Genomic DNA, 16,119 nt, shown 5'->3' on the forward strand with positions numbered 1-16,119 from the left:
TTGTTTCTTATAAACATGCAGCTTTTCACTTCACAAGGCATGAATTGATGGACTGGAGTGGTGTGGATTGCTTGTGGATAATGTGTGATGGTTTTTGTCAACTGTTTGAACTCTCATTCTGACGGCACCCATTCGCTCCAGAGGGTTTTAGGTGAGTAAGTGATGTAATGCTACATCACTGCTTCCGGCTTTGCTACTGTTAGGACGCTTTTGCTTACCGCTCTGCGCTTTCCTCCCTGTATATATACTTTTCTCAGACTTTTCTAAGATTTTAACCTCAGCAGATCAGCACAGTGCTCAAACAACACATTTTTGGCACAAACACTAAATTAAAAACTTTTCGTAACTGGAATAAGCAGTTTACATTGCCAGCAGAGACGGGAAAACACAGCTGCCTACTTTCAACAGACGAGAAAGAAAATGCCTCTTCAGCCTCTTCTGAAATCTACTTGCTGCACAAACTGCCACAGACTTCTACAAAGGATTGTGGTTCTTGAAACAAAGTAACTTGCTGGACTTCCAAAACAGGCGGAACTCTCAGCAGACCGTCGTCACGGACCCCCTCAGCATACAGCCGGTGAGTCCTGTCAACCTAGTGAATCTCAACAGTTTATAAGTGTAGAGGAACAAACCGAAACTGATCAACACACTAATCGATGGCACAAACAGGGAGCGAGACCTAAAGGCACTCGAGACATCAGATTGTCACGAGTGTCTCGTATTGCTGCGGTAGCATCCTCTACCCCAGATATGACTATGACAAGGCTTGCAAAAACTGGTATTTTACCACCTCCTATACAGCTTGAGAACAGATTTGAAGCACTGATGAATGTGGGTGAGGAATCCCCAAATGTGACTGAACATGGATCGTATGAGCCAGCAGCTAACATCGCTGCTAACAGGCGCTCAAGGTCGAACAGACAGCGGTATTCAGCTCAGAGCGCAGCCAAGCCCAGGACTCTGATAGTGGGTGACTCCATTATCAGAAATATCAGTAGCAGTACTATAACCACATGCTGCTTTCCTCAAGCAACCGTCTCTGATGTGAACAGGGAACTTCGGAACATCCTAATGAAGCACAAGACTGCAAATCGAGTCATCATCCATGTGGGGAAGAATGATATTCGGAAAGAGCAGTCAGAACTCCTAAAGAAGGACTTTAGTGAACTCATCGAAACACTTCGAAGACTTGAAGTTCAGCCGTTCATCAGTGGACCACTCCCAGCAAGGGGAACTAACATGTTTTCACGGTTGCTCGGGCTGAATACATGGCTACAAAGAACCTGCAGTCTAAAAGGAGTCAACTTCATTGACAACTTCAATCTTTTCTGGGGCCATAGACAACTGTTTAAACTGGATGGCCTCCACCCAAACAAACTTGGTGCAAGAGTGCTAAAGGACATTTATTTTTCACTCCGTCATCCTTCAGTAGAGTGTGCCAGTCCACCCAACATGAATGGCACTCACACACCTGGACAAAGTATGAGTGACCACAGGACTTCAAATCAGCTTCAGAGTCGTCATGTGGTCGACACATCCCAAAAGGACACTGACAACGCCACACAGCCACAACAAGCACTGCTCATGGACACCATCCCGGCTGAGCCCTGCCCACAGAGCTCATTACAGACAGACTGTGACATACTACAACAGCTCCAAGACTCAGCGCCGAAGGACGACTTTCTGGTAAACAGCCAGGACAACATATTTCAGCCACCGGAAACACCAGAGCCAGAGCCCCGCTCACCAGACACCTTATCCCTCTCTCCAGCATCTCCACTTCTAAGCTTCTCACAGAAAATGGAGGAACTGGTATATGCTGGAACCAGACTCTCCCACTCTTTTGCTGCAAGCCCCCAGATATCAACTAAAAAACGGCGGGCACCACAACCACCAAAGCCTGTGGGCCCAGCTCACCCTCCTTCTCCTTCAAGAGCTCTCTGGCCGCTGCCACAACGCCAGGGCCCAAACCCTCCTCCATCTGCTGTAGGTGAACCAAAAACAACTGATAACAGCTCTCAGTGATATGTTTCGGGTTCCCGCTACGATAGCAGCAACACTCAGGAATGTTTACATAACAAGCGGGAACCCAGTGTGCCTGTAGCTTTCTCTATCTCTGTTTTATCACGTGATAGAAAGTCTAAGGCCTTCTCAAGCCGTACAACTGACCCATCTAATCTGCGGCCTATTAGGTATCAAACTAAGACTGCTCTAGAGACAAAAAGTAATGGCATCAAGTTAGCATTTTTAAACATTTGCTCACTAAAAAATAAATCATTTCTGATCAATGACTTAATAACCACATACAACCTGGATTTTATGTTTCTAACTGAAACATGGCTTGAAGACAGCTGCAGTGCAACAGTCCTAAATGAGACAGCCCCTCCTAACTTTACTTTCATGAGTGTCTGCAGAGCTGTTAGGAGAGGTGGAGGTGTAGCTGCTCTATTTAAAGATGTCTATCAGTGTAAGCAAGTGTCATTTGGTCAGTACTTGTCTTTTGAATATCTGGGGATTGTGCTGAAAGGTGCTCCACGAATTCTATTTATCATTATTTACAGGCCTCCAAAATACTCTCCAGCCTTTGTTGAAGAGTTCACAGAACTGTTATCAATGATTTCCTCAGAGTTTGACTGTTTTGCTATTGCAGGGGATTTTAATTTTCACGTAGAAAATGCAGAAATCAAAACTACAAAAGAAATTATAACCGTTTTAAACACTTTTGACCTGATTCAGCATGTGCATGGACCCACACACAATCGTGGACACACTCTTGATTTACTCATTAGTAAGGGTCTAAACATTTCATCCATTGTCATTAAGGACGTAGCACTATCTGATCACTTCTGTATTTTCTTTGATATATTGATCTCTGCTACCACTGAATCTAGATCCGTCTCTGTCAGAAAGAGATGCATTAACGAAAACACTAGTGTGCTGTTTATGAAGGCTATATCTTCAATGCCAAGCATTTCTGCAGACTCTGTTGATCTTCTCCTGGAGTGCTTTAACTCAAAAGTTAAGAATGTCATTGATGACATTGCACCAGTGAAAGTCAGTAAGATGACTGGCAGACAAAAATCATGTTGGAGAAAATCAACAGCAGTACAGAGTATGAAAAGACAATGCAGAAAGGCTGAGCGGATGTGGTGGAAGACGAAACTTGAAATTCACTATAGCATCTATAAAGACAGCCTTCATGCTTTCAATGTGGAACTAGCCACAGCAAGACAGAAGTTCTTCTCAAACCTTATAAACAGTAACCTAAACAACACTCGCACTCTTTTTGCTAGTGTTGAGAGACTAACAAACCCCCCAAGTCAGATTCCCAGTGAAATGCTCTCTGACAGCAAATGCAATGACTTAGCCTCCTTCTTTTCAGAGAAGATCATTAATATCAGAAAGGTGATTAGCACATCCTTAAGTTATGCAGAGGTTAGACAGATACGACCGCAATTTCAAAAAGAAGTCACTTTGTCTGTTTTTGAAGCAATTGATAGCAAAACTTTGGAAGAAATAGTACAGCACCTTAAATCCTCAACCTGTAACCTTGACACACTTCCCACATCATTTTTTCAAAAGTGTGTTTAACTGTTTAGAAGCAGATCTCTTAGAAGTGGTAAACACCTCACTTCTTTCTGGGACTTTTCCAAACTCCCTGAAAACTGCAGTTGTTAAGCCCCTTCTGAAATAGAGCAATCTTGATAACACCATTTTGAGCAACTATAGACCAATATCTAATCTTCCTTTTATAGGCAAGATTATTGAAAAGGTAGTTTTCAATCAGTTGAACAACTACTTAAACTCAAATGGATACCTGGACAATTTTCAATCTGGTTTCCGACCGCATCACAGTACAGAGACAGCGCTCGTTAAGATAATAAATATTCGCTTAAATTCTGATTCCTGCAAAATATCAGTGCTGGTACTACTAGATCTTAGTGCTGCGTTTGACACTGTCGATCATAACATTCTTCTAGAGAGACTGGAAAACTGGGTTGGGCTTTCTGGGATGGCTCTCAATTGGTTCAGGTCATACTTAGAAGGGAGATGTTATTATGTGAGTATAGGAGAGCATAAGTCTAAGTGGACATCCATGACATGCGGAGTCCCTCAAAGCTCAATTCTAGCGCCGCTCTTGTTTAGCCTGTATATGCTCCCACTAAGTCAAATAATGAGAAAGAATCAAATTGCCTATCACAGCTATGCTGATGATACCCAGATTTACCTAGCTTTATCGCCAAATGACTACAGCCCCATTGATTCCCTCTGCAAATGCATTGATGAAATTAACAGTTGGATGTGCCAGAACTTCCTTCAGTTAAACAAGGAGAAAACTGAAGTCATTGCATTCGGAAGCAAAGAGGAAGTTCTTAAGGTGAATGGATACCTTGATGCTAGGGGTCAAACAACTAAAAACCAAGTCAGGAATCTTGGTGTGATTCTGGAGTCAGACCTTAGTTTCAGTAGTCATGTCAAAACAGTAACTAAATCAGCATACTATCATCTCAAAAACATTGCAAGAATTGGATGTTTTGTTTCCAGTCAAGACTTGGAGAAACTTGTTCATGCCTTTATCACAAGCAGGGTGGATTATTGTAATGGTCTCCTTACTGGCCTTCCCAAGAAAACCATTAGACAGCTGCAGCTCGTCCAGAACGCTGCTGCCAGGATTCTGACTAGAACCAGAAAATCTGAGCATATCACACCAGTCCTCAGGTCCCTACACTGGCTTCCAGTTATATTTAGAATTGATTTTAAAGTACTTTTACTCATTTATAAATCACTCAATGGCCTAGGACCTAAATACATTGCAGATATGCTCACTGAATATAAGCCTAACAGACCACTCAGATCATTAGGATCGAGTCAGTTAGAAATACCAAGGGTTCACACAAAACAAGGGGAATCCGCCTTTAGCTATTATGCTGCCCGCAGTTGGAACCAGCTTCCAGAAGAGATCAAATGTGCTAAAACATTAGCTACATTTAAATCTAGACTCAAAACTCATCTGTTTAGCTGTGCATTTACTGACTGAGCACTGTGCTTCGTCCGAACTGATTGCATTATGTATAATTATTTTCTGTTTTTAACTGTCTTAAATTTATTTTAAATCAATTTTTAAATCATTATATCAATCAGTTTTTTACATTTTACATTTTTTGTTTTATTGTTGTGATCATTGTTTTTATGATTATTCTACTTCCTTTTATGTAAAGCACTTTGAATTACCTCTGTGTATGAAATGTGCTATATAAATAAACTTGCCTTGCCTTGCCTTGCCTTGCCTACATGTCTACAAAGCTGATGAAGAAACAATCTCATCTACAGCTTAGATTGTCTGAGCATGAGCACATTTTCAGCAGATTTTCATTTTGGGTGAACTATTACTTCAAGAGCACTAAATCAGCAGTATAACAAGCACATCAGATCAAGAGTTTTAGTGCTAAAATCATGTTTTGGATGAAGATAATAAAGCCTTCTGTAGGATCATTAACTTTTTGTGTGTTGTGACATTATTTTCAAGAAAATTAAACATGATCTCCCAATTCTCATCACTTGAATGCAACCAGATGTTTTTTGGGTTTGTTAGCAATTCTCATTAATTTCTTGATGATTCTCATTAAATTCTCATTATGGTAACAGAGTAATGAAAATATTTATGTCTGGACACAATTATTTTTTTTATTTTTTATTTTTATTTTTAAACTAAAATCTGCTCAGAGTATGTATATATATATGTGTATATTTTTTTTTTTTTTTTTTTTTTTTTTTTTTTAAATAATGCAAATTTTCTGCCTTGTAATAATGGAAATTAAAGGGACATTTTGCTTAATTTTCATGAAAACAAAACCACAAATTCCCAATGCAAAAATGTGTCTCACTGTTTAGGTGGAGAAAAGGTTCTTCTGCATTTTGTCCAAAAAACGCCCGCAGACAACGTGCCGCTTGAGGAGATCACCAAAGCTCTCGGGATCTCCGCGAACGTCCAGGCTGGTGAAAAGCCACAGGTAAAACAGGAAGTATTTATAAGGTTAAACCTCAGATGTGTGTGTGTGTTTATCAGTTGGTAAACCAGTCAAGAATTCTTCCTCTGATGGTTTTTAATGTAAAAGGAAGTGTTCAGACTGGATAAAAATTCCGAAATATTAGTTTACTTGGTGCATTGATACAGATTTAAGCTTGTGCATATACTGTATCAGTGATTTGTGACCCTGGACCACAAAAATAGTCGTAAGTCATAAATTTAGGGACAATATTTGGCCAAGATACAACTATTTGAAAATATGGAATCTGAGGGTGCAAATAAATGAAAATATTGAGAAAATCGCCTGTAAAGTTGTCAAAGTGAAGTTCTTAGCAATGCATATTACTAAACAAAAATTACGCTTTGATACATGTATGGTACGACATTTACAAAATATCTGCATTAAGCATAATCTTTACTTAATATCCTAATTATTTTTTGCATAAAAGAAAAATCTATTATTGGCTATTATGGCTATTGCTACAAATATACCCGTGCAACTTATAAGAACACTGAATAAAACTAATTCAAACTGAATTTAGAGCCTGAACTTTAATATTATTGTTACTGTTCTGAGATTTTGGGTTTTAAATAAAGTAAAACAGTTTTTGCACTGTTGCCAGATCTTTAATTCACTGTATTATTTAAGAATAGGCATTACCACAGGCATTTAATATATAAATGATTTTATAATTCAATTTCTTAGCAAGATATGAATATTGTGACATAAAAGTACACACAATATTGTAGATTTTACTCATACTGCCCACTTCTAGAAACTATTTGAGTGATTTTAAATGCCTCTTTTGTGATTATTTTAAATAAGTGTCTTGCTTGATATTATATTATTTTGGTGGTTTTCCTCCGCAAACTGTATAATATTACCCATTATTCTGTTTTTACTTTAATTGCCTAAAAAATTGTGACCACACTATTACATTAACATGTTTTGAGGCCATTGTAAATACTCTTATTGTGTAGGGTCGCTTTACAAGGACAACTTCATTGTGGTTTTTACTGAAGTAAAAAATTTATAGAGTGTAAGATTGTGGGTTGCACTGATCCATGTAAGCGCACAAGAACATATAAAGACATCCGTGGTAAAACTGGGACACCAGAGACAACCTTACCTTGTATTTCGCTACACGAACATGAGGAAACGCGCAATTAAACCCTCACAGGCCTCCACAAGACTTACTAAAGAATCTGTTTTTTGCCGCAGCGTGACCTAATTCATGTCAGCGAGCAACTTAACAATTAGCTGTTCTGTAAAGAAAGGCATAAAGCTGTCTGATGTTGGAGCACAGATGCTTTGGTTTATATAAGTGGATGTTTAAACAAGTGAAGTGATTGTAGGACTGAACAGAGTGTTCTTGTGAGGCTGACCTTCTAGTCTAACACGATCTTAACCGCACGAGACCCCATGATGCACCTGGGCGTGAGATTACAGAGGGCTGATCTATTAAAACGAAACCCACTAAAACCAACAGATCCGTTTCTCTAGGCTGCTATTTTTGTTGCTGGTTATTGCAGGGGGTTTTTACACTGGCGTGCAGCTCTTAACGTCATGCGTGATCTGTGGTAAGGAGTTTACGGTGATATCCTGGAGGAAATGGCACTTTTGGCCTCTCTCTTCCTTGAGGAGCTCAAATGACAAAATTAAAATGTTGAACAAATGGTGAACTTTGTTCATATGGTTCCATGTGTGTCCAATTTAGAAAACAAAAACTACTTTTACAAAGCATCTCCAGAGAAACAGATGAAATGGAGTAATTGTTGGATTAACCAACAGTTGTAATGTCTGACATATGAAATATTAGTCAGAAAAAATCTATTTATTTATTTAATGGAATGGAACAGTTAATTGAATGTTCTTTAAAAATTGCATGATGTTGTTTTGTTTTGTTGTTTTGTTGTTTTTGTATACATTACCAGTCAAAAGTTTTTAAACAGTAACATTTTTGATGTTTTTTTTTTTAAAGAAATCTCTCACCAAGCCTGCATTTATTTAACCCAAAGCACAGCAAAAATAGTAAAATATTTTTACTATTTAAAATGACTGTTTTCAATTTGAACATTTTAAAATATAATTTACTTCTGTGATCAAAGCAAAATTTTCAGAATAATTACTCCAGTCTTCAGTGTCACATGATCCTTCAGAAAACATTCTAATATGCTGATTTGCTGTTTGAGATATATTTTTATCATTAATTTCTAAGATATATTTATAATAAAATGTTATCACATAAAACATAAATATTATTATTTATTATTTTTTTTTTTTGAGAAAGAAATTTTTGAAATTAGTACTTTTATTTAACAAGGATGCTTTAAATTGATCAAAAGTGACGATAAAGACAAGATTTCTATTTCAGATAAATACTGTTCTTCTGAACTTTCTATTCATCAAAGTAACTTGAAAAAATTATTTTCTGCTGTTTTCAAGATCATGCTAATTATATATATATATATATATATATATATATATATATTATTTTATTTTATTTATTTTATTTATTTTTTTATTTTTTTGGAGCATTTTTGAGCATTTTTAGTAATGGAAATGTATTCAAACAGAAAACAGATATTTTAAATAGTAAAAATATTTTGAAATTTTTCTGTTTTTGCTGTACTTTAGGTCAAATACATGTAAATATTAATAATAAATCTTACTGTTCAAAAACTTTTGACTGGTATGATGTAGTGAGAAAATTGAGCTCGTACTTGGGGAGGTTTGATCTTGCTGATCATTTAGAGGCGTTAGAAATGTGCATATTTATGGGTAAACAAGACCTGCGGCTTTATAGGGTTAAGAGTAGAGATGTTCAGGTTTAACTGCTTTAGCCGTCATAAAAGCATAAGTAACCACCATATGTGTAAATGATTTATAGTCAAAACAGACATAATGTATAGTGCACAAGTCTGATGGACTACTTTTATAGTGCTTTTATGGGGCTATGTTGATTGCATGTAAGAAAGAAAGACATGCATGAATAAATAATGGATTTCTTGAAACTATCTTCCAACTGAGATTTTCCCTCATGTCACCTATGTTTCCAAATACAGTGACTCCAAGAAATATTTGGACACATGAAATAGTCTAGATGTCTTTTACATGACAAATGATGTGTTCCTCTAGTTTTCTGGCTTGCATGCACAAGGCTCCAATTGTGTGGTTTGTTAATCAGCATCTTGCAACAATTCAGCGATTACACCACATTGTTTTTCTTCTGGATGACAGCGGTCTAGAAAAATGACCAGTAGGGATTTGGTTTGATGAGATGTGGTTTGGTAGCGTAATGGCATATGAACGAGAAAAGACACTTAGAAATGTTCTAAAATGTGTTTGTGGTCCTTCAGACAAAATGTTTGATCCCAAAACGACTCAAGAATGTGGTATTTCTTCATAGAATGGTTAGTGGTTAATGTAATTGGAAAATAAATAAGTCTTAGTAAACAGTGAACCAAAAGCATGTTCAAAAGATACGCCTGGTGGATATTATGAATTAATTAATTGCCTGAGACGCCAAATTGCAACCAGTGTTATTTAGGATCATTGATATACTGTTATAGTTACATAGTTTTTGTAATTTTAAAAGTAAAGTGAAAACTGAAAATGTAAGAAAGTTTTAACTATTTTGTTTGTGAATTATTATTATTATTATTTTTTTAAATGTCTGTGTACAGTATTATTTATATTTTTTTATTTATTAGTTTTAATATAGTACTTTAAAAAAATTAGAAATGTTGCACTGACAACTAACTGAGATAAAATAAGTTAACTTTATTTATTTATTTATTTATTTATTTATTTATGTAATTATTATATGTGACCCTGGACCACAAAACCAGTCATAAGGGTCAGGTTTTTTTAAATTGTTTTAAATTTATACATCTGAAAAGCTACATAAGCTTTCCATTGATGTATGGTTTGTTAGGATAGGACAATATTTGAAAATCTGGAATCTGAGGGTGCAAAAAAATCAAAATATTGAGAAAAATCGCCTAGTTCCTAGCAATGCATATAACTAATCAAAAATTTTGTTTTGATGTATTTACAGTAGGAAATTTGCAAAATATCTTCATGAAACTTGATCTTTACTTAATATTCTAATGTTTTTTGGCATAAAATAAAAATGTTTTTTTATGTTTTAGGTTTTTTTTAGCGGATTTAGTTTTAGTCTTAATTAACCCTGTGATTGCAACACATTTGTAGCTTCCAGTTGTTGAAAAATATATCTAAAAAACTGAGCATACTAGATGCTATCAGAGTTGTATAACAATTCTGATTGCAAGTGTCAATAAAGTGATTTCCGTTCATTTTGTCCGTGTTTTTGTGCAAATTCTCTCATACCGTATTTTTAGCATGTTTTTTTTTTTGTGTGTGTGTGTGTGTGCCGGTCTATTATTGTGGTCTCATTTGTTTTACTTCATCCCGAAGTCAAAAGTCTGGTTTTCAGAAGGATCCATTGTGTTGTACCACACCCCTAAAACTACCAAAAGACATTTAGTCCATCCAGAGAATAAACACTGTGTCATTCAACGGCATATCTCCGAGCAGATCGGGCCCCAAGGGTTTTCTTGCACCACCTCAGGAAGGAAAGGGCCCAACAGACACAGTCAAGAGCCCAAACCCAGTGCCGTCACTGGATGACAAGGAACGGCCTCAAGGGAATGGGTAGACTTCAGACTCTCTCAGAAAAAAAAAGTACAGTACTCTCACTGGGTCTATTACTTATTACAAATTACAAGATAAAAAATAAATTGTACATAGTAACATAATCTGGTTTACACATATTAGATAATGTACTCTGACTACTTTCTGATTACTTTTAGATGACTTGTTTATCATGTAGACTTGAATGGGACTGTTGTGTACCACGTGTACAAAAAAATGCATTAAATATTACATTACAGCAGGGTTTTTCAAACTGTATATAAGTGGTAGGTTCATTTTAAAAGGAAAATTTATAAAGAAGAGAAATTAGGCTAAAATTTGGTGTGTGAATATATAATCGTGTAATCCATAAGGTAACTGTAATCTGATTATGAGCATTTTAATATTCATAATTTAATTAGAAGTACTTATTTTTTGGAATCTGATTGTTATCCAGATTACATCTAATTAGTTACTACTCAGCGCTGCTAATATGTAACCCTGGATCACAAAACCAGTGACAAGTAGCATGGGTGTATTTGTAGCAGTAGCCAACAATACATTGTATGGGTCAAAATTATCGCTTTTTCTTTTATGACAAAAATCATTATGGTATTATGTATAGACCACGTTCCATGAAGATATTTCGTAAATTTCCTACTGTAAATATATCAAAACTTAATTTTTGATTAGTGATATATACTTGCTAAGAACTTCATTTGGACAACTTTAAAGGGGATTTTCTCAATATTTTGACTTTTTTGCACCCTCAGATTCCAGATTAGTTGTATCTCGGCCAAATATTCTCCTATCATAAATGGAAAGCTTATTCAGCTTTCAGATGATGCATAAATCTCAATTTCAAAAAATTTACCCTTATGATTGGTTTTGTGGTCAAAGAGTCACATATGCATTTTAGGTACTAATATGTGCTATTTGGGGATAAACAAGATACAAAGATGTACTTTTTGGCTTCTGTACCATAGGTTAGTCCCAGTGACAGCTTTTTTGAGAGTGTGTGTATTCAGTAACTGATCTGTCAAAGAAAGAGCCTGGCGTTATGCATTTGAAAGAACTTCACACAGACTTTCGTAACCTCCGGCTAATTTATTTTCTCTGAATTGGTTTATTCTTTAAATAGACTAAAGGTCTTTTGGTAGTTTTAGGGGTGTGGTATGACTCAATGGATCATTCTAAAAATTCGATTTCAGCAAATGCGAGCACAATTAGAGCTGCTTATAGCTAAATTAAGTTTAATAATGAACAAACTTCATAGTTATTGAACTAAAATGAACAAAAACTGAGCTGAGCAATGATGCTATTGTCTTTTTAGAGCTGCTTTACAGAATTTTTTTTTTGTTTATTAGAAAGTAAAGTTGGTTAAAAACAATTTGTATTATATAAAGCACTGTATAAATAAAGCTCACTTGATTTTCTGTGCACATTTGATTCTTCACAATCCATTTTTTTGTATTCCACTAATTAGATGAATCTCAGAATACAATGTTATTGGTTTGTCAGAAATGCATAAGCTTAATATGGTGACTGTGAAATATTCTATTAATATAACTAAGCAAAAAAAGCACCGCAGCTGTTCTTTTAGAATAGATGTTGCTTTGAAGTTCAATAACAGGACGTGTCGCAGGTCTTGTTTACCCATAAAAGACCACCGGCGTCATCTTTATCGTCTTTGAGCCACCAATGCCATTTCCTCTAGAGTGTGGGATGCGATAGTGACTTTTACATGGCCGTAAATGCATTGACAGAGTGACCTGTGAATCCAAGTTTGACTTGGATTTTAGCTTGAAAAATTGACATTCCTTAATTAAAGAGAAATTTCACCCAACAAAATGTAAATTCTTGTGCCAGATCAAACACAAATAAAGATTTTGCAATAGAAGATCTAATGTTAATACTAATTTTAATAATTAATTCTCACACCATCAACTAATTTAATAATTGTATCGTTTTTGTGTTCTTTACAGTGCAATGAAGATGTATGCACACGATAGAGGATTCAGAGTTCTTCAAGATTGAATGGACTCTGCTTTCTGGTTATCCAGTGAATTATTCACACTAATCTGACCTCAAATCATCTTTACATTTATGTGATGCTTACTATATATATATATAATGCCCTGATCATATGACTAGGAAATAAGAACATTTTTGCATTTTATATGCATTGTTGATTACTATTGTTGCTTTTATGCTAATTTTTTTATTTGAATTAGTAAATCAACCATTAAAAAAATACAAGCTTTGCACGAGAGCTAAAAGATACTCCTTTAATGAGATTGTTTTATAAACTTATATTTATGATTTTTCACACGTCTGACCAAATGTGACTTGTTAACTGAAGAATGTGAATGACATTGTATATATTAAAACTTTTACCAAAGTGTATTTGTGTGTTTAATGTATAAACATGAATGTTTAAAAAAAACAAACAAAACAGATGCATAATATTGTTGCTTTATATAAGTTTATTTTCGAAGCTTACATATTTTCTCTTATATATCATAATATTTCAATGTTTAAAATAGCTAAATAATATCTGAAGCCATATATTTTTGCTTGAACAATCAGTATTGGCAGAACAATATGATTACAAAGCATTCACTTGGAAAGTCGTTAAAACATATATGGTCTCAATCAAACATGGACCCCATATAATATCAAGAGCATTTCTGTCAGTATGAACCTTTAGAGACCTTTCAACAGTCAACAAGTCTATGTACAGAATAAGACCAGCCCCAGACATATTCATTTAGCAGCATCTGTGGTCATGTGGTATTTCATAACATGAGGGAGAATCTCAAAACCTGCAAAGAACATGTCCAGGTCATATTTCAACTATTAATCAACCATAAATCTTTCTGGCATATTAAGTGCATGTGCCAACTTTGTTTGATTTTGTGGCGAAATGTAACCTTGACATGTTTTCATGAGGTACATCTGTGAACTGAAATATAAATGTAAAAAATAACATTAAAACTGAATTGTGAATCATTCTTGCGTCTGACGAGTTCTTGGCATTGTCCAATAATGCACTGAAGAAAGTACATAATTCCTGACTTTGTAATTAATCATCATGAGCTTATTTCTAATTAAACACCTTTAAATCCAACTACACACTGAAGACACTAAAAACGCACACTAACGCTATTGTACAAGTCACACTTGGCAAAGTATTTTATAGATAATACGTACTTATTTTTCCTTCAGTTTGCATTTCTTCAAGGCAGTCGTATAAACGAGGGTGATTTTATATATTTTAATCTCACAGGATACAAAATAGCTATTTAAAATGAGATTTTCTCAAAAGCACATCAGCAATCCTTGGCACAAAGAAGTCGCTTTTTAATGTGGTATAAAGAACAGGTAGTTCACATAACGCCTCATTTTATTGGTTCTCAATCAATATAATAAAAGCCTCAAGGCCAGATAAAAATGCACAAACAGGCGTCTGGTTGATGTATGCGTGCTATTATGGAATTGAGAGTGTTGCGTATTCATATATAACATTTTGGCATAATGCACCTTGATAGCACTGACGTCATTCAACCCAGACAATGTTAAATACTGTACATAAATGAAACATTATTATACTGCACACTTTATATAGCTATAGAGCATAACATATGTGCATTATTGGCACTAGTATTGTTTCTAAATCACACTGGATTCTGTCCACGCCACTATCTGCCCTTGTAAAAGCTCAAATCCTTTCAATTTTTATGAAGACGCAGAGCTGCATTTCTTGTCTGGCAGGGTGTTGCATTGGAAAATGCATGCGCTAATAATTCAGGGATTATGTTTTATTTGCCATTTCATCACTATAAAACCCTTTCCGCCGCCTAGATTTTAGCATTTAATTTGTTTCAAAGTTGCTTGCATTCAATATATCGCTCGTCTCGCGTGCATCAAACAGTACGTGCCATTACAGTGGTGTTGAGGTTTAGATTGGCTAGCAATGAATCTTCAAAGGCAGATACGAACATTCAAATGATCAAAGTCTCTGTCGTGAGAGATAACAGTCATAATCAATAACCCAAGGCAAACCAATATTGACTCCGCTAAGCTTTCTGAGAATTCAACAATCCATTTCTTCTGACGTCCGTTTGATCTTTTCCATCATCTCATTCTATCATTTTTCTTCCGTCCTGTACGGCTCTTTAGTTCTGCTGTCATTACTGCTTAATCAAGACAGAAAATAACAGTCACCGGCCTTGACCGGATCTCTAATGAGAGGGCCGCCTCCCCTAAAGTGTCCATTTGAGAGACAACTGCTGGCTGTCGCTTCGTCTGCTACGCTCCAGCTAACGCATGAACCCCTGCCGCCCCATTAGCCCACATCTCAAATCAATTTATGAAATCACGTGATATGACTTCCCTTAAAATCTCAAAACCACTAGCCGACAGATCCTTGAGCGAGACCTTTGTCTAACGAATCCTCTTGGTGTTTGGTGTTTTTTGGCACCACTATGCACAAAATTATATATTCTCTGCTGGAAAATCATGGTTTATGTGATTTTTAGAGTTGGTTCAAGTTAGTCTAGATGGTCTATAGCTAATCAGCTGGACAGCTTTCCAAGCTGGTTACAGTTGGTAGACCGGAAACAAACCAGCAACCATGTTCAAAAAGCCAACTTGATTACTTTACTTTTTTTTTTCAGCAGGGTTGTTTGATGTGAACACTTACACCAAAGGTCATTTAAGTAAAAATGATTTAAGCAAGTATATGGTTAATCAGCTGGACAGCTATTGATTATAGTTGACAGACCAGCAACAAACCAGCTAAAGTTGGTAGACCAGTAATAAAGCAACTAGAGTTGGTAGGCCAGCAAAAAACCAGCTAGAGTTGGGAGACCAGTAGCAAACCAGCTAGAGTTGGGAGACCAGCAATAAAGCAACTAGAGTTGGTGGACCAGGAAATAACCAGCTAGAGTTGGTAGACCAGCAACAAAGCAACTAGAGTTGGTAGACCAGCAACAAACCACCTAGATTTGGTGGACCAGGAACAAACGAACTAGAGTTAGTGGATGAGCAAATAACCAACTAGAGTTGGTAGACCAATAATAAAGCAACTAGAGTTGGTAGATCAGTAATAAAACAACTAGAGTTAGTTAACTAGCAATTAACCAACTAGAGTTGGTAGACCTGTAATAAAGCAACTAGAGTTGGTAGACAAGTAATAAAGCAACTAGAGCTAGTAAACCAGGAACAAACCAACTAGAGATGGTAGACCAGCAACAAAGCAACTAGAGTTAGTAGATCAGTAATAAAACAAATAGAGCTAGTGGACCAGCAATTAACCAACTAGTGTTGGTAGACCAGTAATAAAGCAACTAGAGTTGGTAGACAAGAAATAAAGCAACTAGAGTAAGTGAACCAGCAATTAACCAACTAGAGTTGGTAGACCAGTAATAAA

The 16,119-nt window shown here is 35.9% G+C and overlaps 1 long non-coding RNA gene across 1 annotated transcript; it reads left to right on the forward strand.

The window, feature by feature from the left end:
• The first annotated feature begins 5,889 nt into the window (after positions 1-5,889).
• On the forward strand, positions 5,890-13,699 carry LOC127160451 (uncharacterized). The gene is made up of 2 exons (XR_007826752.1): positions 5,890-6,011; positions 12,671-13,699. It is a non-coding gene; the product is annotated as an uncharacterized LOC127160451 (long non-coding RNA).
• Positions 13,700-16,119: the final 2,420 nt, after the last annotated feature.

This window comes from Labeo rohita, unplaced genomic scaffold (genome assembly GCF_022985175.1).
Source record: "Labeo rohita strain BAU-BD-2019 unplaced genomic scaffold, IGBB_LRoh.1.0 scaffold_353, whole genome shotgun sequence".
Taxonomy (NCBI): Eukaryota; Metazoa; Chordata; class Actinopteri; order Cypriniformes; family Cyprinidae; genus Labeo; species Labeo rohita.